General features: G+C 41.8%; 1 long non-coding RNA gene across 1 annotated transcript in view; it reads left to right on the top strand.

Annotated features, from left to right (window-relative positions):
• Positions 1-3904: 3904 nt before the first annotated feature.
• Positions 3905-24118, top strand: part of LOC121478796 — a 333544-nt gene continuing 313330 nt past the window's right edge. The window contains exon 1 of the long non-coding RNA XR_005984587.1: positions 3905-3979. This is a non-coding gene — a long non-coding RNA (uncharacterized LOC121478796). The remainder of the gene's footprint in view (positions 3980-24118) is intronic.

Here is a 24118-nt window from a genome sequence, read left to right as displayed (position 1 = left end):
GCTAATTTATTGTACAAACTGAAGTGTAAACATGAAACTATTATGTTTTTCTGAAACCACTGGTCCCAAATGCGTATGGCAAATTTGTCTTTTTTACCAAGTGCGAGGCCTCTTAACAGGACTTCAGGTAGATTCCCTAACTTCTGGATCACTTTTAGGTATTCACTTTCACCCATTTAAAATCCATCAAGGGGCGCCTGGGTGGTTCATTGTTTGAGCATCTGCCTTTGGCTCAGGGCATGATCCTGGGGTCCTGGGATCAAGTCCCCACATCAGGCTCCCCACAGGGAGCCTGCTTCTCCCTCTGCCTATGTCTCTGCCTTTCTCCGTATGTCTTTTATGAATAAATAAATAAAATCTTAAAAAAATAAAATCCACCAAGTTTAAATTTCCAGTGTATCTCCAATTCAGAGCTCTGTCCCTAATCACAGGCCATGCTTAGGTCTAAGGAGCTCTAATTGGGAGGGGGCCTAGCTTGTGCTTATTTCTAAGCACCTAAGATTCAATATTTGGTTTTGGGATGTCTCTTTTTATTCTGTTTTAACCCTTCCCCTCTGGTCTTGGGAGGTGGTGGGGGGGTAGGCAAGGAAGTGTGTAGGAAGGGCAAATTCTCAAAATTTAACTGCTTTGGTGTGGCTTGTCACAGCTTCTCTGGCTAAGATGGGCTGACCATCCATATATTCTAATGCCAGCATCCAAATGCTGGCTCTCACAGGTGACAATATTAGTTGGACACTGCCAAATCAGCTGATAACTCAGCTCCATGAAATGTCCAGGCTTCCTCAATACCCCTACTTTCAGAACCCATAAGATATCCCATAGCTACTTGCTGCTTTCCCAGTGTTGACCCCTCTTGGGTGGGGTTTCAGGTACTCAGCTTATGCTTGGTACAAGAGCTGGAAAAATTCACATATCAAAAGTCACGTATTGAAACAAAGTCAGTGCTCACCTCAGATACTCTCAAATCCCTTTTTAGTATTTTTGTGTGACATCCCACCTCCTCCATATTTCTGAGTTCCATTGCTTTCAATAGCAACGCTGACTTTTCTTTAAAGGACTACCCTCAAGCTACTGGAGCCTACTTAAGTACCAAGGAGTTTATTTCCCCTGGGAGGTTGTTAACCAATAAACTGTCCAGCAAAGGAATATGAATGCCCAGCTCTTTTAGCTCAGTTTGAGAGGAATTAGAGGCTAAAACTCCAGAGCTTCCCTGCAGAATGTGTCTAAGCCCTACTCACTGTGGGACTTCCCGTCCCTTGTTTGGCTTTCTCCTCTTTCCAGTTCTGCTTCCCCCTCTCCCCAATTCCCTTAGTGGTTTCCCCTGGGAGTGCTTTCTTCATAAATCACTTGCACATAAATCCTGCTCCTTGGAACCTGACGCAAGAAACCTACCCTTGACAAACAGTTCGGTAAGAATGGAGCTCTGCTCCCCTTGCCCCATGCTAGTTAATTTTAATGTGTCAATTTGACCGGATCACTTGGTGCCCAGATTTATGACTGAAAATGACTTCTGGGTATGTCTGTGACCGTGTTTCTGGAAGAGATCAGCATTTGAAGGGGTGGACTGAGTAAAGCAGATGGCCTTCCCCAGGGGGAGTGGGAATTCTCCAATCCCATGAGAGCCTGAACAGAACCAAAAGGTGGAGGAATGGATGATTTGGCCTCTCTCTGTTTAACTGCTGGAGCTGAAATGTCGGTCTTCTCCTGTCATCAGTTCTTCTAGTTCTCAGGCCTTTAGACTCTGGATGAAATGTACATGGTCATCTTCTTAATTCTCAGGACTTCAAAGTATGCCACTGGGTGCTTGAGACAGGAGATGGGGCTTCTCAGCCTCCATAATAATGTGAGCCAATAACATAATAATTCTCTCTAGCTCTCTATCTCATCTCTCTCCTTTTATTTCCTATTGGTTTTGTTGCTCTGCAGAACCTTAACACACCTCCTCTCTTTACCCTGTCATCTCTTTCCTTTTATTAAAATTCTTTTTTTTACTTATTTGAGAAAGAGAGAGAGAGAGAGAGTGAGCAGGGTGGAGTGGGGCAGAGAGGGGCAGAGGGAGAGGGATTGGCAGACTCCTGCTGAGCATGGAGCCCAACATGGGGCTCAATTCCAGGCCCCTGAGATCATGACCTGAGTAGACACCAAGAGTCGGTCGCTGACCATGCAGATGCCCCCTGCCATCTCTTTTAAGTGTTCTTTTTGATTAATTTCTGAGACCTGAGCAGCAGTTATTGGTCCTTCCTCCCTTTCCTTTTTTTTATTCTTTTTTTTTGGGGGGGGGTGTCATTCTTCCCCTTTCCAAACTCCCATCTAGAATAAGCCCTGTGATGCCAGATTTCTAGTTTTCTCTCACAACACTCATATAATTGGGGGCGGGTGCTAAACTGTTTCAAGTTTTTGATGGACTGGTTGTCTTGATAGTGATGCTCCCCTTTCATTACTTAAAATGGTAATGTTATTAGTGCTGGGAGCAAGTTGCCATTTTTGATGAAAACAGAAGATGACAGGAATGGAAAAGAGGTTTCATGAAAGTCCACCTGTTCTGGATATAGATGATCAGGCTTCCTTGAAGGCCCAAGCTTCTGGCTTCCAATTCTACCCAAAAGAACACTACAAAGCCAGAATCAATTTCTAGAGCTAGCAGTGGAAACCAAAGCAGTCCCCTCCTTTCCTCCTTCTGACAAGCCATCAGCAGTTTCTCTGATGGCTTGTATTAGTATTTACTAATGTCTGAAGCTCTGGAAAATAGAGTAGAAAAAGGGTAGAGTGACATGACAAATAAAATGGTAAGGTGACTAAACAGCCAACTTTTATTTGGTTTTTAGAGTTTGAGCCAAGCGATGCCTCAGGAAGTTGAAAGAAGAAGCCTGGACAACAATGGGATGATTAAAATGGCTACATTGGCAGGGGATGGTTCCCCTTGTCTCTGATACACAGCACTTATGAATGAAAGTGCTCTGCATCCCAGTGGCTCTCCTTTTGAACTGGCTCATCCATTACTGGGGTAATGATTTTCCATCTGGGCAACAGCAAAGCCAAAGGCTTATTACACAGGCAACATAAAGTTAAAAAGACATTATGAATAAAACGTTGGCTCATGACGGCTTTTGCCAACTCTTCTTCTGAGAAGACTGTCTGATGCCGACACGTGTTTATTACACTTAATAATGTTTACATAATTCTTCCTTGAGCTCATTAGAGCTGTCAGATCAGAAGTAAATGTGTTCCCCCCTCTGTTTATCTCTAAAGACTTCGCAGTCAATAAAGCAAGATGAATGACATCCAGGGCGCAGACAGCGTACTCTCGGGCTTTGCAAATGCTGCCAAGTTAAACCTTCAGTTCGAGTGGGCTCCTGGATCCTAGGACTGCATCTGATCAACCCCTCAGTTCTCTGAGCACAAGAGTAGTGCTTCTACAACTTTAATGTGCTTGGAATCGTCCCAGGAGCTTGCTAAAATACTTATTGTTAGGTCTTGTCCCTAGAGATTCTGATTCCGTTGATTTGGGATGGGGCCCAGAAATTTGCATTTCTAGCAAGCTCTGCGGTGGTGCTGATTCTGTTCCAGCATGGACCATACTTGCCCTGTTCTAGAGGTCATTGCAATCATCTCGTTTGTGTGTGTGAGGGGGGGATCCCCCTTGACAATTCGGGGCTTCCTAGTCTATGCAATGCATCAGCAGCAGCGGCCACTCCGGCAGCAGAGGCAGAAGCCAGGAGCTGCGGGAGCTGCGGGCGGCACAGCGCGCGTGCAAACCGCACGGGGCCCGCGTGGCTCTGGGGGGTTGTGGGCCAGCGTGGAGGGGCGGGGCCTGGCGCCCGGGGGCGGGGCCTGGCGCTCGGGGGCGGGGCCTGGCGCCGGGGGCGGGGCGCAGGGAGCCGGCTCCCGCTGCCTGCTCTCGGCGGCGGCGGCGGCGGCAGGGGCTGAGGGCACAGCCAGCGGGCGGCGCGCCGCGGACTCCCAGGCAGCCCGCGGAAAGGTAAAGCCGGGAGAGCGCGCCGGCGGGTCTTCCTGCCGGCAGCTGCGGTCCGAGTCCCAGAGCGTCCCCGGCGCCCCCAGCTGCGTCTGGGCTCCCAGGGTATTCGCGCAGCATCCCAGGACCGCGGCCGAGCCCGGGTTTTGCGTGTCCTGCGGCGGGGCCGGGGCTGGGGGCTCGGGGTCTGCAGCGGGAGCCTGCGGCCATCCCAGGACACCGCGACTCGGAGACAACTTTGCGCAGCGGCCCTCTTCCAAGTTCCCTTTATTGCTATTGTCTTAGCGCCTCCCGGCTGACAGTCTCCCCGGACTCCAGCTTTGTTCTCGTCAGGCCAAACCCGCGGTCCCCCAGGGCGTGAACCCGGGAGTCGCTGGCAAGTGGCACCTGCCAGCCGGATCCGCCCAGGCTCCCTTCGCATCCCCGTAGACCCGGGGCTGCCCTGCACTGGGCACCGTGAGACGTGGCGCCCGCGGGGGCGCGGGGCTCGCCCCACTCCCCGGCGTGGTCTGGGTTACCCGCTAGGGCGTGCAGCCTCTGGGAGGCGCGTGATTTGGGGCTGGAGAAAGGGCGAGAAAAAGTTTGGAGCCTCGGCTGGGGCTCAGGAGCCGGCAGCGCTGGGCTGCACATGGCAGGAGTTGGAGAGAGCGCCGGGGGCTGGCGCCAGGCAGAGGGGCACGCACGGAGGGGGAGCCCTGCAGGCCGGTCAGGAGCTGGACTGTCGCAGACGCGGGGTGCTTGTGTGCGCGTTAGCAGGAAAAGGCCGGGTAATTGCAGAGAAGGTGGGCGAGAAAGGGGCAGAGAGCTGTACTAGGGATATACGTAATTGCAGTGTACCTAGTGTGCACCCCCCCCTTCAGGTATTTTTTGGGAAAAAAACAAAACAAAACAAAAAAACAAAAAAAACCCTGTGCCTTGGGATGCCTTCTTGAACCTGAACTCCTGGAGGTGGGGGGCGGAGATGGGGGGAGGGATAAGTTTCACCTGGCTCTAGGGCTACTGGCTTTGAAAGCGAACAGGTGACAGAAGACTTCTGAGTGTGTGTGTGTGTGTGCGCGCGCGCGCAGCGGCGGGGGGATGCTGGACCGCCCGTGGAGCCCCCCCCGCCTACCCCCCCCCCCCCCAGCTCGCCACTGCGCTGAGTTTTCCTGTCCCTCCTCGCCCGAGGCTGCCAGGCGAGAGGCTAAGCGATGGTCTCGGAGTGGAGCAGACAAAAGGGTGCACTTGGTGCACCCTCCGAGGGCGAGGCGGCTGGGGTGTGTGTGTGTGTGTGTGTGTGTGTGTGTGCGTGCGTGTGTGTGTGTGTGGAGGGCATCCCCTTCCTGCCAGCCAGAGAGAGAAAGCAGGTAGCGGAGAGAGGAGCTCAGAAGGGAGAAAGGTGAGATGGAGCACGGGAGAAGAAACACAACGGGAGGAAGCAGGAGGGCAGGGATCTGAAAGCATCTTGCCTGATGGGCTGTAAAATTATAAGTTAATCTTAAAAAGAGATGTCGGGTGGGGACCCTGGAGCTAAAATTTTAGAGAATGGGGGCGCATTTAGTTTGATGAATAAAGGTGAGCGGTGTTCAAGGAAGTCTGAAACCAGCGCCAAAGTTTATTGCTGGTTTTAGCTAACCTTGACACATCTTTCCAGCACCTACTCTGGAAGTACCTTTTGACTGTCAGAAAGAAGTAAAAGGCATCTATACACAAATAAAATGCAACTAAAATGAAGTTTAAATGAAGCTTTGAGCAGGATTAAATGGCTTGTGTAACTGCTGAATGTTGCTAAAGTACTGTCAGGGCTATAAAATAGCCAGACAAAAATAAAGGAAAAAAATAATTGTAACAAGAAAATGAAGGCTTTACAAGAACTTCCGTAATGAACACATAACAATTGATGGTATGATGCAGTAATTATTTTCGTATTTACGCCATTAACGATTGTAATTTAACGTTAATGTCCTGGTATTTTATTCCTTCTCATTTGCAGACAAAAGCACATCTGAGACACCATCAGGGAGTAATTTGGTAATATAAAGTCATGAATAGAAAACACTAAACCATGCTCAGAACTCTGACAACATAAAGCGTGAAACAAAATAACCTCATTTGCTGTTTATTATCTGTCTTTATAATTCTGTTTACCATCATTTGCATAAATGAATAGCTAAATTGTATAGTATATCCTTTTTAGGAAAAAAAATACTTGATGCTTATAGATATACTGGCGGGTGAGACTAGTAGGTAACCCTTATATTGAGCAAGAAAGGGATAGAAAAAAACTTTGTGGGATTAGAAGTCATCTGGAAATAATCAGAATGCAAATTCAGCCTACTTTAGGCATTCTTATTTTATTTAACTTGGTGCAAGTAGTTTTTTAACAATATATATGTAATTAGTCAGTGGGCAACCCTTAGACTTCATTCCTAGCTAATCTTAACCAAACCAAACCAAACCAAAGCACTGTACCTTACATCATGCAACAATTTCGTTAACCTGAAAAACTCTTTTTTTTTTCTATTTCTATGTCCAAAGGGTAAATTTTCTAAAATTGAGAAGGAAGGAATTTATTGGAGGAAGCTCAAAAACAAAATTCTTTCAGCAGAAACTTAAGTTATTAACATTTTGAGACAAATAAACATCAGAGTTCACACATCTTAAAATGATTGTGGATTATTTTAACTTTAGGATCTTTGCTAAAAGTGCCTTACTCATATGATAAAGAGAACAATTAATAACTGTATTCAAAAGGCTCTGAAGTAACATGCCAGCAAAACAGCTGAGCAAAACATGTAGTGGTTGGGAGGGATCAGTCAATCACATGAATGTTTAAAAAAAATCCATTTATTTTTGTGAGGCACAAAGAATATCACAATGATTGAATGCCCTTTTCCCTTTCCATACAGATACACTGGTATCATGTGGAACAGCACATAAAATCCGTATTACCTGAGAAGGGATTCCATGTGGGAATAAGGACCTTGTATGTATTTTAAGCTCTGGGGAAATAAAATAGTAAGTGACAAGCAAGCTTTTCATTACGGTGGGACGGGTGATTGCATAAGATTAGGGCAAGTTCTTAAGTTTTGCTGGTTACAAACTTGGCAAATGCAATTTTGTGAACAAACTACATTTTGAGTATAGGTTTAATTACTCTTTTCACTCTTAAAGAAAGTCACTACTCCTCTATTACCACTTTTATATGATAAATATTTCAGAGGCTCCTCAATTTCTCTATATTTCTATTGTTCTTTAAATCCCTGTTCTGTAGAGAAGTTCTGTTTTACAGGCTAAAAAGTCTGACTTTTGGTTAATTCATGGATTTCTCTATTTTTTAAAATATTTAATTTATTTATTCATGGGAGACACACAGAGAGAGGCAGAGACATAGACAGAGGGAGAAGTAGGCTCCCTGTGGGGAGCCTGATGTGAGACTTGATCCTGCGAGCCAGGATCATGACCTGAGTGGAAGGCATACGCTCAACCACTGAGCCACCCACGCACTCCTAATTCATTCATTTCTATGACACATTTACTTGGTCCCTATTATTAACTACCGGATATTGCAGTAGGTGCCAGGGATTCAAGGATGAGTTTAGACTCAGTCGTGGTACTTAGAAAGTGAGGGAGGCACTTATTGGATAAATACATGTAATAAAGTGCAGTAAGTGGCAGTCTATCCTAGGGCTTTGGAATGAGATAGACTGGGCTCAACTTTCAGCTCTGCTTCATGCCAGCTGTGAGGCCTTGATCAAGTTTTTAGACCTCTCTCTGAGCCTCAATTTTATTATCTGGTAAATGAGGGGAAATAATACCTCTCTAGACCCCAGCATTGGGAAGATTACATGTCAACATATTTTAATCTCTTCCATCTTTTTTTTGTTAAAAGACTTTATTTATTCATGAGAGACACAGAGGGAGGCAGAGACACATGCAGAGGGAGAAGCAGGCGCCCTGTGAGGAGCCTGATGGGGGACTTGATCCTAGGACCCCGGAATCACGACCTGAACCAAAGGCAGATGCTCAGCCACTGAGCCACCCAGGTGCCCTGTCTTCCATCTTGAAAACAAACCCTGAATCCCACACTTCTCAACATCCCTCACTTCTTTACTCTAGGTCCTTATCAGATTTCTGGTGAGGCTTGTCTGTCTAAGCCGTCTTCATTTTCTCTCTCCTTTTTTTGTGCATCCCACTCCAAAATGACTGCTGCCTCCACCACTTACAGAAACAACTTTGATTGAGATCAGCTGTGGCCACTATGTGGTCTGATCCAGTGAGCTGTATTCTTATTCAACTTCGGGAGCATTTGAAAGAATTGGCTGGTCCCTCTCCCTTCAAAAGTTATCTTTTCTTGGCACCGGTGACTCTGGTATGGCTTCTGTCACACTGTACATCTTTATTTTTCCTCATTAGGCTTTTATTATTTCTCAGCTAGCTCCTCTTTCTGTCTCCAAATGAAGATGGGAATCCTTCCAATCTTGGGAGTCTACCCTGGGCCCTCTTCTTAGCTCCCCAGCCTCCTCCTGCCTTTAAGTAGTTTTTTTCCATTCTCATGGCTCTAACTCTTATCTATATGCTGACTCAGTTTATTTGTTCATTACTGGCCTCTGAGCTCCAGAAGCATCTATTCAGCCGTCTGTTTCTCTGATGTTTCCTAAGCATTTCCAACTTCTTACATTAGAAATTAAATCTGTATTACTTCTACCACAATACACCAAATTTATTCTTCCTTCAATCTTTCTCATTTGGGGGAATGGTACTACCATACATCCAGTTGTGCATTTCAGGATCTTTACCCCTTTGCCACCAACATGGCACCAACGTATTTCTTAATTCATCATGTACTTTGTGTTCTGGGTGGGTGTTTACCTGATACACACAGATAAACCTGACGGTATTGATAGTTTATAGTGAGTAACTCTTCTGATGCAATGCCCTGGCCATACCAGCTAAGATATATATATATATATATACTGTTACTCCTGTATTTACCTTCCTATGTCCATTCCCATTTCAACCTACAGGGTCCAGGTCAATAACACCCCTCACCTATATTTGTGTCCAGATATGATAGAGTTGTAAATGATTAATATCACTCTTTAAAGTTAAACGGACTTGCATTTTGTATGTTGTATGAAACACATTTTACACAATTGAGTGTTAGGACATTGGACATCAATAAAGAAAGGCATCTTCTTGGCAAGGTATCCCATCAATTTAATACTAAGTGGTAGGATACCTTATAAGGAGAAAGTCCTTTAGGGGAAGGCAAATATCCTTGGTTGGATTCTATACTGACATGACAAATTATGGAATTTTAGGTTGTCAACATTTTGCCAAATTTGGAATACCTTTCCTGCATTTAATTTTAGGAAAGGGAAGTCAGATAAAGTTGTAAGTAAGCTTAAGTAATTGTAATCTTTAATGGTCTGTCTTTCTGTTTGTTTGTTTGGCCAACAGAGTAGATTTAATCAAAAAGCTAATCTAGAAATATAAGAGACTGAGTATAAGGCATGTTAATTGTGGATATACAGATTTTTTGACAGATAGAAAATGAAAGCAAAATAACTGGATGAGATGAGGTGTATGGTCAGTTCACCCCAGAACTGTTTGAAATTCCATCCTTGTCCACTTTGGTCCACTTACAAGTGTTCTTAGCAAAACAAGCATCTTTGAGTACTCTTCACTCTGTATTCATTCCCTTTGGAGTTATGAAGTGTTACTTCAACAGGGGTGGCAATGATGTACATCCATGTTACCATGTAAATAAGACTCAAATGATCACTCCATGCTGTCATTGGAACTCAAAGATCAAGAAAAGTCTAAGTTTTAATTTTCTAGAGGTAGAGGCATTTCCCTTTATAAAAGAGAGACAGGGATGCAAGAATTTGTTCAACTGTAAATGCACTTCATATTCTCTGGTAGTTTTACAGTGCTGGCCCTGCCTTTAACCTTTGGATGACACTGGGCTGCAGTGTTGGCCTTCTAGGAATCTTCTTTACTCACTTCTTTCTTGCTTCTCTCTCACTAGTATTTCCTTCCCTCTTCAGTGCTTCTCTTTTACTTCACTTTCTCTTAGTCCTTTCCTTTCTTACTCCCCTTCCTCTTTCCCTCATCTTTTGTCTTTTTTCATATTCTTTTTATAAGCAACACCAAACAGAAGAGAAAGATCTACATGAGCTTTTGTCCCTGCTGTTATCATCACGATAGGATTTAATTTACCACGTTGCCCCTGCCTTTTGTACTTGGCGGTCTTTGCAACCGTTACCTCAGACTTACCTTCAGAATAAGTGAGATACCTTAAGGTATCTTAAGATTCTTGCCCCATTTCCCCTCTGTCAACAAATAAACATGTAAGGTGGAAGAAAGGGATTGGTAAATTACCTTGTGGATCCATGCTATGACATTCTAGAGTGACCTTTTCTCAAGAAGTAGTCTTTATTACCAGGTGATGGAAAGGTAGCAAAGCCTGCTTCCTGAGCCCAGGTACCATTTTGGAAGATGCATGTCCATCTTCACAATGATGATGACAGCTAGAATAATGGCCTAAATGACAGTGACTAATATCTATTGAGTGTTTGCTATGTGCCAGACTCTGTGTTAAATGTTTGATATGTGCGGCTTTATTTATTCCTCACTCTCAGTAGGCCTGTATTATAGGTGAGGAAACATTAAACAAGGTTAAATTACTTAAACAAAGATTTCAGGATTAAAAGCATGGGATTGACAACTCAGATCTTCTGAGCTGTCGTGCTCTATACTGCAAAAGAGGCACTTTCTCAGCAGCACCCAGATCCTGTATCTATGAATACATTCATATTGAGTGAGATGGTGGAATGCTCCAAAGCCATAATATCAGAGATGATGTGTGAGGGGTGTGGCATTCATTGGTCCCAGGGGTGCAACTGGTATAGATCAGTTGGGTAAATCTTAAGGTTAGATATTTCACAGGAAAGCATGGTAAAAGCAGCTCATCATAATCTGTCTCTCTAGTGTGATTAGTGGGGAAGCCTAAAAACTAGTGGGATTTGTAGAGTGAGATAATATTAGCACAACAGGCTTTGGAAGAATCTTAAGAGATTTAAGTGGCTCCCTGTTTTTCTTTGTCACTCTCAAGGCAATGTGCTTGTTCATTTTGGGGTACACATAGTCTTCAGTGAGAATGAATGCTATAAAACACTAGGTTTGAGCAGAGGAGAAATAAGAGGTCATTATGTAGGGGAAATGAGCCTTGATCAAGGAATGATCAAACAGAGGTGACTGCAATTAGTGTTCTCTTTGATTCTTCACAGAGGCCATGCTCCATGATGTTATACACAGAGAGGGACTGAGTATAAAGGAGACAACCATTGGCATTTGGTGTTGAGTGTCTTACAGGGGACTCTAAAATGAATCCTGTGCTCCAACAAAGTTCATTAGGCAACTTAGTTTGAATTACATGGAGAACACGGGCAGTCAGAAAACATTAGTATCCCAGTAACTTCCTGATTGCTGACCTTGTGTCTCCCAGGCCCCATATAGTAAATAGATTACCCTTTTTTTTAAATGTTACTCAGAATATGACACTTACAGTGTGAGGGTCCTCCAGTGGATTCCCACCTCTCACTCTTACTAAAAGCCCAAGATCACAGTAGCCCAGGAGACTTCATGATCTAGCCCTCTGTTATCCTTCAGACTTCATCTGCTGATTTCCTTTGTTGAGTGAATGAATGAATGACACTTGAGTAAGCCAAAGGCTATCCAAGGTGCTCAGTCATATTGTTGAATAGATAAGGAAGGAGGGACTTCCTGTTTTAATGGGGACACTAGAGAAATTAAGGTTAGAAATCAAAAGCATAGGAACAATCTAGTGAGTAGGGAAATAAAGACAAAAATTAGTATATCAGAACAGCTGGATCCTGACTTAAGAGTTTTCATCACTTATTTTTTCATTCTTTTAATGAGTATTTATTGAACATCTACTTATACCAGGCACTAGTGTAAAGGCTACATGTACATCAATGAACAGGAATGTGTGGCTGACATGCTATTAAGAGACATATATTACAATAAAGTGGACACATAAAACTATAATTTTAGGTAACAATACATCCTATGAAGAATATTAGCATACAGTTACAGGAAGATATATTCTACAGATCCCATATCTTCCTGGCTTTAAACACTGAGTAATGTGGTCATCTGTCCCCCTCTCTCCTGCGCTGAAAATGGTACTGCTTTCCGAGATGAATACAGTTTAAACAATCTTATATTGAGTGACTATATTGTCATGTCTTCCTTAAGATTTTCTTCACTAGTAAAATAAGGCTTACTTTTAAGGTATTTAAAAAAACAGAGTTTGACAAAAGAAGGTCCCAAATTGATGGTCTATGAATGTGCTCTGCATTTGATTTTAAAACTGTAGCAAATGTCTCACTGATATAATGGCAACTGTGGTATTCTTTTGATAAATAATTTAATAAAGAAGTCAAATTTAGAGTAGAGAGCTCTTTCTTGCCAAACACATCAATACATTCAACATTATAGTTAAAAGAGATAATTCTGAAAAATTAAATTTGAAGAGGTTCAGTTTCCATGTGATTTATACATTACTTACTTAATTTTCTCAGTATCAATTTTAGCCCGTTTATTTTTCAGTTTGTGTTAATTTGTTGTGGCAGGGATAGAAAATGGATACAGGCTCCAAATCAATATGATTGGCTTAGAAACATAAATGATTAATGACAATGTCACATCAACAAAGAAATAATGATTGCTATGGATGAAGCATTCAGACCCTTTCTGATACTATCTATTGGGGTCACTAGTGACCGTGGGACCTGTATTAGTTTTCTATCACTGCCTTAACAAATTAACACACACTTACTGGCTTATAACATCACCAGTTTATTATGCCAGTTTCTGTAGGTGAGAAGTCTAGGCATGCATGCATGTCTGCTACTCTGTTTAGGATGTCACAAGACAAAAAAAAAAAAATAAGATTTTGGCCATCCTGAGCTTTTAGCTGAAAGTTTTGGGAAGGCATTTGCTTCCAGGCTCGTTCATGTTGTTGGCCGAATTAATTTCCATTGGCTGTAGGACTGAGGTCCCTGTTTCCTTGCTGGCTGTCAGCTGGAGATCGTTCTCAACTTCTTAAGGCAGCTCTTGGCTCATGGACCCTTCTGTCTTCAAAACCAACAATAATGAGTTCAGCCCGTCTCTTCAAATATCTGACTTCTTTTCCTACTTCTCATCTGCCTTCCAGCAGAGGAAGTTCTCTGTTTCATGAGGGCTCACATGATTAGACTGGGCTCATCCAGATAATTCCAAGATAATCTCCCTATTATAAGGTAAACTGATTTAAAAAAAAAAGATTACTGAAGATTTTATTCTTTTATTTGAGGGAGCAAGAGAGAGAATGTGGGAGTTAGGGGAGGAGTAGAGGGAGAGGGACAAGCTGACTCACACACACTGAGCTTGGAGCCCTGTGTAGGGCTGGATCCCACAACTCTGAGATCATGCCCTGATTCAGATGCTTAACTGAGTGAGCCACTGAGGCACCCCAAACCAATTAGTAATCGTCATTACATCTGCCGAGTCTTTTTTTTTCCAAAAAAAAGGGTAACATACTTACCAGAATGACCTCAGGGAGTAAAAGATACGGAGGCCAAAATTTTGCCCACCACAGGGCCTATGAGATCTACCTCTGGGAATGTACTTATCAGCTGGGACAGACCAAATGATCTGACTGTATTAATTGGAAACCTCTAACTTTTGGTGAAGGTGAGAGTGGTGTTCTTTTAGCACACCCTGTAACAGAGCCACTGCAGATTTAAAACACTCATAGTATTAAACAAAACAAAAATTGATTATTTAATTTTGGAAGTCATGGCCTCCAAGAAACAAACTTGAATAAATGAGGGAACTTTGTTTCATAGGGTAAAATATTCAAATGCCTACAAGGGTCAGAAGTCAGAAAGGAAGGTAGTCAGATGTATGACAATAGTAGTATAGACTAAGAATGTAAAAGAAGGTAGTGCTAACTCAGCTCCAGGTACCTGTTTTGCTCTCAAGCAATTTCTTTGTGTTTTTTCTTCAAAGATCCTATTTTTAAGTAATCTCTACACCTGACATGGGGCTGGAACTCACAACCTCGAGATCAAGAGTCATATGCTCCACTGACTGAGCCGGCCAGGCACCCCTCAAGCAATTTCTGCCGGTAATGGCAAATATCTGACTTGAAATGAGAGTTTAGAAATCTAGATTTTTCCGCGAATCTGGAAATCTGTGTGAAATATCCAGGTTTTTTTTTTATGCTGACAAAATCAAAATAAAATATAATAGAGCATGAAACCTAATGTATTTGAAATTAAATTTTCCTTGTGGGCTACCAGTTGGCAATTCATGGTTTTACTCATACTAAGTAAAGTGCATGTTTGAGTAAAAAACTATTGAATATGATGAAAAAATATTCAATTTAGGAATTGTCATTGACAAAGATATTAAAATACTCTGATATAGTAAGATGAGGAACTTTTTGGCTGCCGCTTTTGGACCGTGACAGTATGACTTAATGTCCTACTTTGTTAACCTAGAGGGGGGAAAAGGAAAATAATTAATGCAATAATATTGTTTCTGGAGTGTTTGACTTTACACAAGTATTTAAATACCACTTTTTCTTGATTTATATTCTTCAAGTTTGCACAAGCGAAAGGAATCCGGAAGAGGTGTGATAAATTATCGATTGAATTCTAAAGAGTGTGAAGAAACAGTTTGGATAATTCAAGCACAGATCTCAATCTAGACAAAATTGCATTTATCTTTAGTGTTAACCTTAAAAAGAAAAGTCGGTTATTTTACCAGTAAAAATAGATTTATTGGGGAGTAACAGAGAATTGCAATTTGAGACACGGAGGCTATGGCAAACCATAAGCAGGTCCAACAACCAAAGGAGAGGAACTTTATTTTATACAGAAGAAGGAGACAGTTGTGAGGGGTTGTTTTGAGTGAAAATCCATTGCAGAAAAGCAGAGTTCAGGGTGATGACGATTTTATACTGGCTGAGGTGCAGGGTAGTTGATTTCTTGTAGGAGATGCAATGTATATTTTGGGGCCTAGAATTGCTGATTCTTCCTGTTGAGATTGGTCTGTAAGGGCCTACAATTGACAATGCTTCCTGCAATTGACCTTGGGTGGTCTGGCCCCTCCTTCTAGCCTTCTGATCCCCCTTAAGGAGATTTCCCTTTATTGAGTTTTACAAGAGATAGGGAGAATAAGCTTTAAAAATCTGATTTAAAAAGAGAATTTATTTTACAATGTATCAAAGTGCATGAAGAGGCCTAAGGACCTGGATGCAAGTAGTGCTTTTACAACTTCCCAGCCAAGCCATGTGAAAATGGGCAATATACACACATCCTCTGAACTTTACATTCCCTTTGTATGAAAGAGAAATTCAAGTTCCCTAACTCACAATGAGTTTCAAAGGATTGCTTGAAGAATATATACTTTTTATAGATTTGGAATCTGAATGGTTAGTATTTGCTACTATCCCTACTGGGCCACTTTCTTTGATCTGGCATGAGAGAGAAGAAAGAAAAATGTGAAGAGGACACCCAGCATAGCCACTACTGAATCATTTAATAAATATTTGTTGAGCATCTATTCTGTTTCAGCTATAGTATGTGCAGAGGATAAAAACAAACAAATGCAAGCCAGTCACACAGTGCCTTTTGGAAGTCATGTTCTAGCTAGGAAGATAAACATCATAATATATACTGATTCAGGTTCTTGCCAAGTATTCTGGAGATCAATAGGGCAGTAGTGTGGGGAGAGAATCGAAGAAGACACCCTAAATTAAAGATTACAATATTTTTTGGCTGGAGATCGGTATCTAGGAGATGTTTTTGTTTGTTTGTTTTGTTTTTGTTTTTGCTTTTTTAAGGATTTATTTATTTATTTTAGACAGAGAGCGAGTGAGCACTGGGGAGGGGCAGAGGGAATGAGAGAGAGAGAGAGAGAGAGAGAGAGAGAGAGAAAGTCCTAAGCTGACTCCAGGCTGATCATGGTGACCCATAAGGGCTTAATCTAATGACCCTGAGATCATGACTCGAGGCAAAAGGAAGAGTCTGATGCTTAATTGACTGTGGCACCCAGGTGCCCCTACAAGAGATACTCTAAAAGATAAAAACTAAGCCAAACTAGACCACGTTTTTCCCTATTTGCTTTCCTGAACTTCAGATACTGTGTATTTAATTGAACGAGTCCATGGACATAGTCCTAGTTTTCCACTCAAGGTCATATTTCTAAAAGTATGACATAAGATTTAAAAATACAATTAGGAAAAAAAAGGAATTTACCTACCATAGCCCTAGTGATAACATCAGCATAGATTGTACATAAAAATGCAAACACAAATGCTGCTCTTCAGTTATAGCATATGGTCAAATGCTTGTCATTGGTCAGATTTGCTGCTCGGATGAGGACCACTGTAACTTTGGTAAGCTACAAGAGCAAATCAGAAAGTCCTTACTTAATGTAGGATATTCCAGAAGGTGTGTGATAGTTTTGAGGACTGTACAATACTGTAGAGGATTTTAGAAGGTGAAGCTCAGAGCTAGATTTGAAAGAAAAAAATTAAACCAAATTTATAGTAGCCCGTTATATCAAGACTGGATGCCATGCTCATATTTTAGATGAGTAGAAAAATTAGACTGACAGGAGGCAAGTTAATTATGTAATTCTAATCCTAATAGCCTTTTCTCATATAGCAAATAACAATACAATGGTTTACTATTAATGAAATCATTAGCAAACATTTTGTAATCACAAATAGGAGTTTTATATTGATTCATGATAGTGGTTGTGCAGCAGGATTAGAAAGTACAGAAATTCTGGAAATTATTATTTTGAGTTTATTAATGCATATATTTTGAGATTTTTCTATCTATTGACTGTTATATTATTATGTGGAGCTAATACATAAAATTATATATGAAAGAACCTATTAGAATATGGCACTTTCTGAGTTTTAATAATCGGAAGGCATTCCAGGACCCTTGTTTTTAATTGATGCAGTCTGTTTTTGTGCTCCAGAGGCCTAATGATGCATTAACAATTGTCCATTTTTGTTGGTTCGATTTTCTATTGAGCAGCATTCCTGAGAGTAATAGAATGAAGTAGGGAGGGACAAGATTGAAGACGCCCAAGACTGGCTACAGTTATGGAAATACGCAAATGATGGGAAATAATTCAGGTTATTTTCATTTTTAGTTCTTATCAGAGATTCATTGTATTTAGATATAAAGCATGGAAAGCATCCCATTATAAATTCAAAGCTGTAGTTAGATCAGCGTATTAAAGAGTACTTCAAAATGAAATTATTTTATCATTTTGAGTTCTTTATTTTCCTTATAGAAAAATAAATGCCAATTGGGCTGCAAATTATAGAGGATTATCTTCTCTTCTTTTAAGAGTTAGTAATATGAATATTATTTTGTGGGGGGCATTTGATTTGGGGATTGAGGGAGTGACCTTATTAGCATGAAATTCCTTGGCCAATAATCTCATGACTATGAGATATATATTAAATCCTTTTCTATTTATATTCTTTGGCAGGCTATCATTCACTGTTATCATGGAAATTTTGTTAAGTAATAGTTCTCTTGAGAAATCATGGGTGCTTTTTCGAGGTCATGATTTCCTATGAGCTTAAAGAGTGGGCTATCCATCCTTTCTTCAGTTAAGAATCCACTCTGTACCCATTTTCTTTAACACATACTTTATTTGTAAGGTTTCTGACATTCCTTTCTTCCGAGAACTTAAGAGTGATATATCACACTCTTTATTTTGTGAAGTAAAATTGATTAGAGGAAACAATAAACATAACTCTTTACGCATGAAACTCAATATATTTTGAATTCTGGCCGGGCCACCATAGCAGCCTAAGCAGCCATTCTCTGGAGAATGCTGGGCTGTGCCAAAGGCCTCCTAGTAAACAGTCCTCACAGTATTTCTTCTTACAGTGGAAAGAATTTCACCCTTGACCTTTACTATTATTGTTTTGCTCTGACATAACAAAAATCCATCACTTCTAGGTATTGATACCCGTTCATTGCTGTCAAGTTATTGCCAGAAGGGGAAAACTAGCTAATTTTGGGGGGGGCATCTATGTGTGTTTTAAACCTCTATCCAGAGGTTTTAATGGTAGCTGTGTTTTAAAAATTGGATTAATTGAGCAATACTGCTAAGCAGAGAATTATTATTATTATTATTATTATTATTATTATTTTTCACTGAGTTTCAAGGGTCACATGAAGGCAACTCCCATTTCTAAATCTATGACACTTCAAACAATCTGTTTCCAGACAAAAGTCAGCTTGCATGGATGAGGGGACAACAGAAGGCAGCAGGTAAAACATGTATTTTAAAAGATAGGGAGACTTCATTTCAAGTCTTACCTTTACGCTTTACAGGCTGTGGGATACAGACAAGTGGCTTGCCTCTCTGCTCTGAATTTAAGTTTTTTCACCTATGAAAGAGATGATGTAGTAGTGCCTGCCTGTGACAATTGTTCGAATTTACAAAGGCGAAGTGCCTGGTATCCTATAGGCTCTTTATACTGTGAGTGCTATACACCCATTTCCTCCATGGGCACATGTAGATTTAAGTCAAATAATACTTCCTGCCTGCCCATACAACGGCAAGCTGATAGATCACATCAACATGGAAAGTAAGTACGTGTTTTACTTCTCTAAGTAGGATCCTCATGGAGCAGCATCAGTATCATCTGGGAGCTTGTTAGAAATGTAGACACTCTGACCCCACCACAGACCTGCTGAATCAGAACTTGCATGTCCCTTGGGGAATCATGTGCGCAGGCAAAGTGTGAGAAGCACTCCTATTGACTGTGTCATTTCTCTCCTGGCAAAGTTGATCCATTGTGGTATTTGCTGTTCATTTTTTTTTCACCTTTTACGTGTTGTTTTGGGGATGTTTGCGGGGGGCATAGGTGTTCCCTCAGCACTGGTACCTTGGGGCACATCTGTGCATGTTCACCTCCATACATGTCAGTGGAACATCCCTCAGCATAGGGCCTGGCACAAGTGGGACCTCAATAAATGTTTATTGAGTGAAATAAAACAGTCCACAGTCAGATAGGCAGACTCTCCCATCTGTTCCACAGACGCACAGCAGCCCTAGAAGGGCCTGGAGAGAGATGAATGTGCTTGAGGTCTTTGCCAGGAGGCATTACCCATACCCAATGGGGAGGAGGGGTTTGCTCACTGCTGTTCTTGCCAAGAGATCTGCTGAGGTTCTGAAAGCCTGTCAAATATGTGTAGTCAGAACAAAGGACAGGGGGCTTCCTTTCTTTTTTATTTCCCTTGCTTGGCAAAGCTCATGCCACGATTCTTTGGGAGCAGTTATCTTTTGGTGATAGTCTTTCTTGCTCATAAGGGACAATGGAGTGGGTACAGTGGCAGTGCACCATGGTCATATTTTCCTACCCCTGTGACTAACTGGCCTGTGTCTCAAATTTTCTCTATTTCAAATCGTGAAGCTGCTGATTCACAGGCTGGCATGGGGTATGGTTGTCCTAGGGGAAGCTGGGAAGCTGATACTACCCAGAGAAAAATGAAATGGCTGGACATGAGCTTGCTCTCTGGGGCACCGTGAGACACAGGAAGCTGTGACCTCTTCAAAGTTTGGCAAATGCATTGCATTGCCATGGTCTTGGACAAATCAAACATGGTGCTTTCCAAGCCTATCAAATTGCAACAAATATATTGAGATCGAGTTTTGTCCACCTAAACCCAGAGTATATTTCCATGAAGTTCACACACCAATGTTCCTGGACCTTTGAGATCTGGAACCTGCTTCCTTAGTGGTTAGTGCTTTAGTGCTCTACCACTCCTCTGTTCCTGTTCCCAAGGCCAGTCTTGGCAAAATTGTCAGGCACGAGGCTTCTTTTGGGAGTCATCCCACCTCACTTTCTGACTCTGCTCAGTCTTAGGAATCTGGTGAACTCAGAACGACAAATGTCTTCCTCTTCAGCAAACTCCTCCTCATCCTTGCTGCAAAATCTCTCTCCTTATTCTTCTATCCAACCATCAAACTCTCATTACCCAGTGTGGCCAATCCCAGTGTGGAGTTAGGAAGAAAACAATGAGATGAATATACATTCAAGAGTAAAATTTCCTCTAATCCTTTTAAGGACAGCTTTCCTTTTTAACTTGGACGGAATCTTTATTCAAGGGAATTTGCGATGATCTGAATGACATTTAAAGTAGTCTATAGCAGATTAAAGAGAACTTTGATCAATGTCATCTTTAGCTAATACCACCTACAGTAACAGACAAATGCTTGTATTTCAGTCGCTTAATAAATTTACTTTTATATAATATGAAGGTAACAGTGTAATGACAGCATGCCTGGACTGGGGGGGTAAGAGGATTGCTCCATACATTCATTCAAGGACCCAGGCTGACAAAGGCTCTGCCACCTTCTATGCCTGGTTGGGCGGGTTGCCCTGGGTATTGGCATCCATTTGACAGTTGGGACAAGAGAAAGGAGCATGCATAGGGGCATCCATGTGGTACAAGAGCAGGAGGTATGCATGACCTCTGCTCACTTTCCATTGTTAAAAACTGAATCACATGGCATGCTCAATTGCAAAGGAGGCCGGGATATGTGACCTAGTTGGGTGCTGGATTTGGTGATCATCCATTCATTGTTGCTGCTGTGGGCGTAGGAAGTGCCCTGTTCCTTTTTTTCTTTCCCCTGCAACTCCTTAGAGAGGTTTGACATTCCCTCCCCCTCTTGAGAGTCAGTTCTCTGCAGCAGAAAGCCTCCCTCCACCCACCTGAAGAACAAAACTAGAATCTTGGCAGGCCACATTTTGATGGTTGCCAGCAGTTAATCCAGACTCAACTTCCTGTATTTCCGAAGGGTGTTGTGAGAATTAATGAATTATTTTAGGTGATTATCATCCCTTTGATCATTGTCTTTGTCCTGTGCTTTTATAGTTTAATGTGATGCAGGCATAGACTTATACAGTACCTCAGTTAGAGGCAGAGTGCTTTTCTATTATCCTACCTACCACAGGAGGAAGTGGAGATGCACATAGGTTAAAAGACATATTTTTTAAAAAAATATTTTTAGGATTTATTTATTTATTTTAGGCCCACCTGGGTGGCTCAGTCAGTTTAGCAACCTACTCTTGATTTTGGCTCAGGTCGTGATCTTGTGGTTGTGAGATTGAGCCTTTTGTGGGGCTCAGAGTCTGCTTGTCCCTCTCCCTCTGCTCTTCCCTGCTCACTTACTCTTTCTCTCTCTCAAATAAATACATAAGTAAAATCTTTAAAAAAATCGTTTTTATTTATTTATTTGAGAGAAAGAAAGTGCATGAATGCATATATATATATATATATATATATATATTAATATATATTAATTCCAGGAGAATAGGTACCTAGTACAGGGAATCCAAAGAAATGATAGAGTATGTGGCCTTTTGTTCCTGGCAAAAGTGAAGTGGAGATACAAAGTGTGACAGCAGCATTACCTATCTGCAGAAGGGAACATGCTGCCCTTTTACTAAAGTAAAAGTTCTTCAGAAAGGAATCAAACCTTCTAATGAGCCACAACCAATAAATCCTGTCCCTCCTTTGGGAAGTACAGAAACTTTTGCAAAGAGCAGGGATTCCTAGGTCGGCCTATGGGGCAATGACTGTGTCCAGACCTCCTTAGTGGGCTGTGGTGGGCAACCAAGTGGCTGCATCCCTGGAAAGACCAGAAGACCTGCTGTGGCTTGAGCCAGTGTACATGCTCCATCACCATCAGCAATAGAGTTTTCTGTCCCTGGGGTTGGAGATAAGCTGTTTTAGCCATTCTGACCAATGAATGTAAGCAGCTGTGAGAAAACCAACGTTCTTCTTCTACGGTTGAAATTTAAAAAACTTAAAAAATAAAAGGAAGAGAAGGGCATTGAATACAGGCCCAGAGGACATTGAACAGTTAGTTGTATTTATATATAGGAAGCAGATTTAACAACCTCTTAACAGTCCCTATATCAGTGCTTCTCCAACTTTATTGTGCAAATGAATCACTAGGAGATTTTGGTAAAATTTGGATCCTGACTCAGCAGATCTGTGGTGGGGCCTGGGATTCTGCATTTCTCATAAGCTCCCATTTGATTTGGATGCTGGTGGTCTGGGACCACATTTTAAGTGGCAGAATGCTACATTGCTTTATTGTTGGGGTTTTGTTCTGTTTGGTGAACAGGGCATGGAATAAGAGTAGTTGTTCTAGAATGGAAAAGCTGGGCCCTTCAGAGCAGTGGTTCACTGAGTGTGAGCCCAGCAACTCACCATGTGGATCCCTGGCTAACATGTTAGGAAAGCAAAATGTTGGGCTCCTCCCCAGATTTCCTCAAGCAAATAACCAGAGGGTGGGACCCAGCTGTCTGTTTACAAGCTCTGGGGGTGACTCTGAGTTGTAAACATTTGAGAATCATTGCAGGAAAGCAGCTGACAATGGCTTTGAAAGGTTTGGTGGTTACGTCAGCAATCCTATAGAATGGCTGTAGGCTCCTGAACCATGTCTCCTGGTCTTTTTCTGCTCAGTTTCAAACTGGATTCCTTGGGTTATTACATCTGGGTTATTACATTCTTCAAAGTCTTAGCTTTTTATATGAATCCTTCCATCCTTGTTCTGCATTCTTTATGTGGGGACCACACAAAAGCAAATGTGCCTCCAAAATAAAGCCTGGGAAATTATTTCAGGGTTCATTGATCACTATGTGGCTGTGAGTCTCAAGTCTCTGCTGAGAACTCCCTTTGGTTGTGGTATTGGGACCAGTTGTCCAGGTTTGTTGGAGACTGAGGATTCCCACAGCATGGGACTGTCAATGTTTACACTAGATCTGGGACCATGGGTCATCCTAATTGTAGGATGTTGCTTTTCCAGCTTTAAAGTGTGAATAACCTGAAGATTTTGTTAAAATGCAAGCTCTGCTGATTTCAGTACTTTCAGGTTGGTGCTGAAGAGTCTGCATTTCCAACAAGCCCCTAGGTGACATACTGTTGCTGGTCTGTGGACCACAGTTGGGCAGCAAGGTAGTATGCCAATCTTGGGATACAGAGTTGGCCTATATGCAGATAAATCGGGGTATCTATAGGCACTTATACTGCAGACTGGCTCCTTGGCCCTGACAAAGTCAAAGAAAATTTTTGAGCCATCTACAGGCATTAGAATTGTGAATTTTACCTACAAATATATGGTATCAACACATCTCTACCTTTTGGGGCTGTGGTTCTTTAACCCATCCAATCCAACACATGTCTTAAAAATTGTCCCTTATAAGGGCAGGTGACTTCCGTTATAGAGTAGAACATTCTTAAGGCTGCAGTTTTCTCAGTTTGTGTTTGAGTATTACTTAATAATTTTCCTAGTTTAGGCTAAGCATCTGCAGATGACCTGGGTATATCTGTCATTTTTGGTCTTGTCTCTGCCTCACGAATGGTTCATTTGTCCTTCAGTTTACAGCTGTGGTCTACCACAGGGTCTTTTGCTATTTGCAGGGTTAGTGCTTTTCAGCATAATGAGTTTTGCTTTATCCATATCCCCCTTTACTAATTGCAGCACAGCAGCACATTCTATATCCCATCTGTTTCCATGATTGATTGTCTTTTACTTCAGAGTGTCCTGGAGAGTTATTAAGAAAAAAAAATCAGACTTCACTGCGACCTTTAAAATCATCATAAATTGTGTTTGTATCCAAGTATACTAGTCTGCATTATGACCACCCAAAGCACAAGAAATTACTTACTTGCTGTTGACTATGTGATTTCTCCTTACTTGTCACAGTGAACTGTGCACTGAGCCTTTTTGCCTTATTATGTCTTCTTCATTCTGCTTATATCCTGCGTAATTAGTGTTTTTGTCTACATACTTCATCTTTTCATTGATGAAGACAGAGAGGCAGAGCTTAGTAATGGCTCTTAAGAAGCTGCTGGTCATGAGTTTCTGGTAACATATAAAGTTGTTTTGATGTACTGTTAATTCTCATTATTCATGGTAGTTATGGTCTATAAAAATACCTCAAATCCTGAATTAGTGAATACTGAACAGTTACCCCTAGGAGAAATACAGGATTAGGTTCTTGGTCTTATGGTCACAACATTTTCA

This window comes from Vulpes lagopus, chromosome 19, assembly GCF_018345385.1.
Source record: "Vulpes lagopus strain Blue_001 chromosome 19, ASM1834538v1, whole genome shotgun sequence".
Taxonomy (NCBI): domain Eukaryota; kingdom Metazoa; phylum Chordata; class Mammalia; order Carnivora; family Canidae; genus Vulpes; species Vulpes lagopus.
Note: the sequence above shows the minus strand (reverse complement) of the source record. Positions and strands in the feature narration are given on the sequence as shown.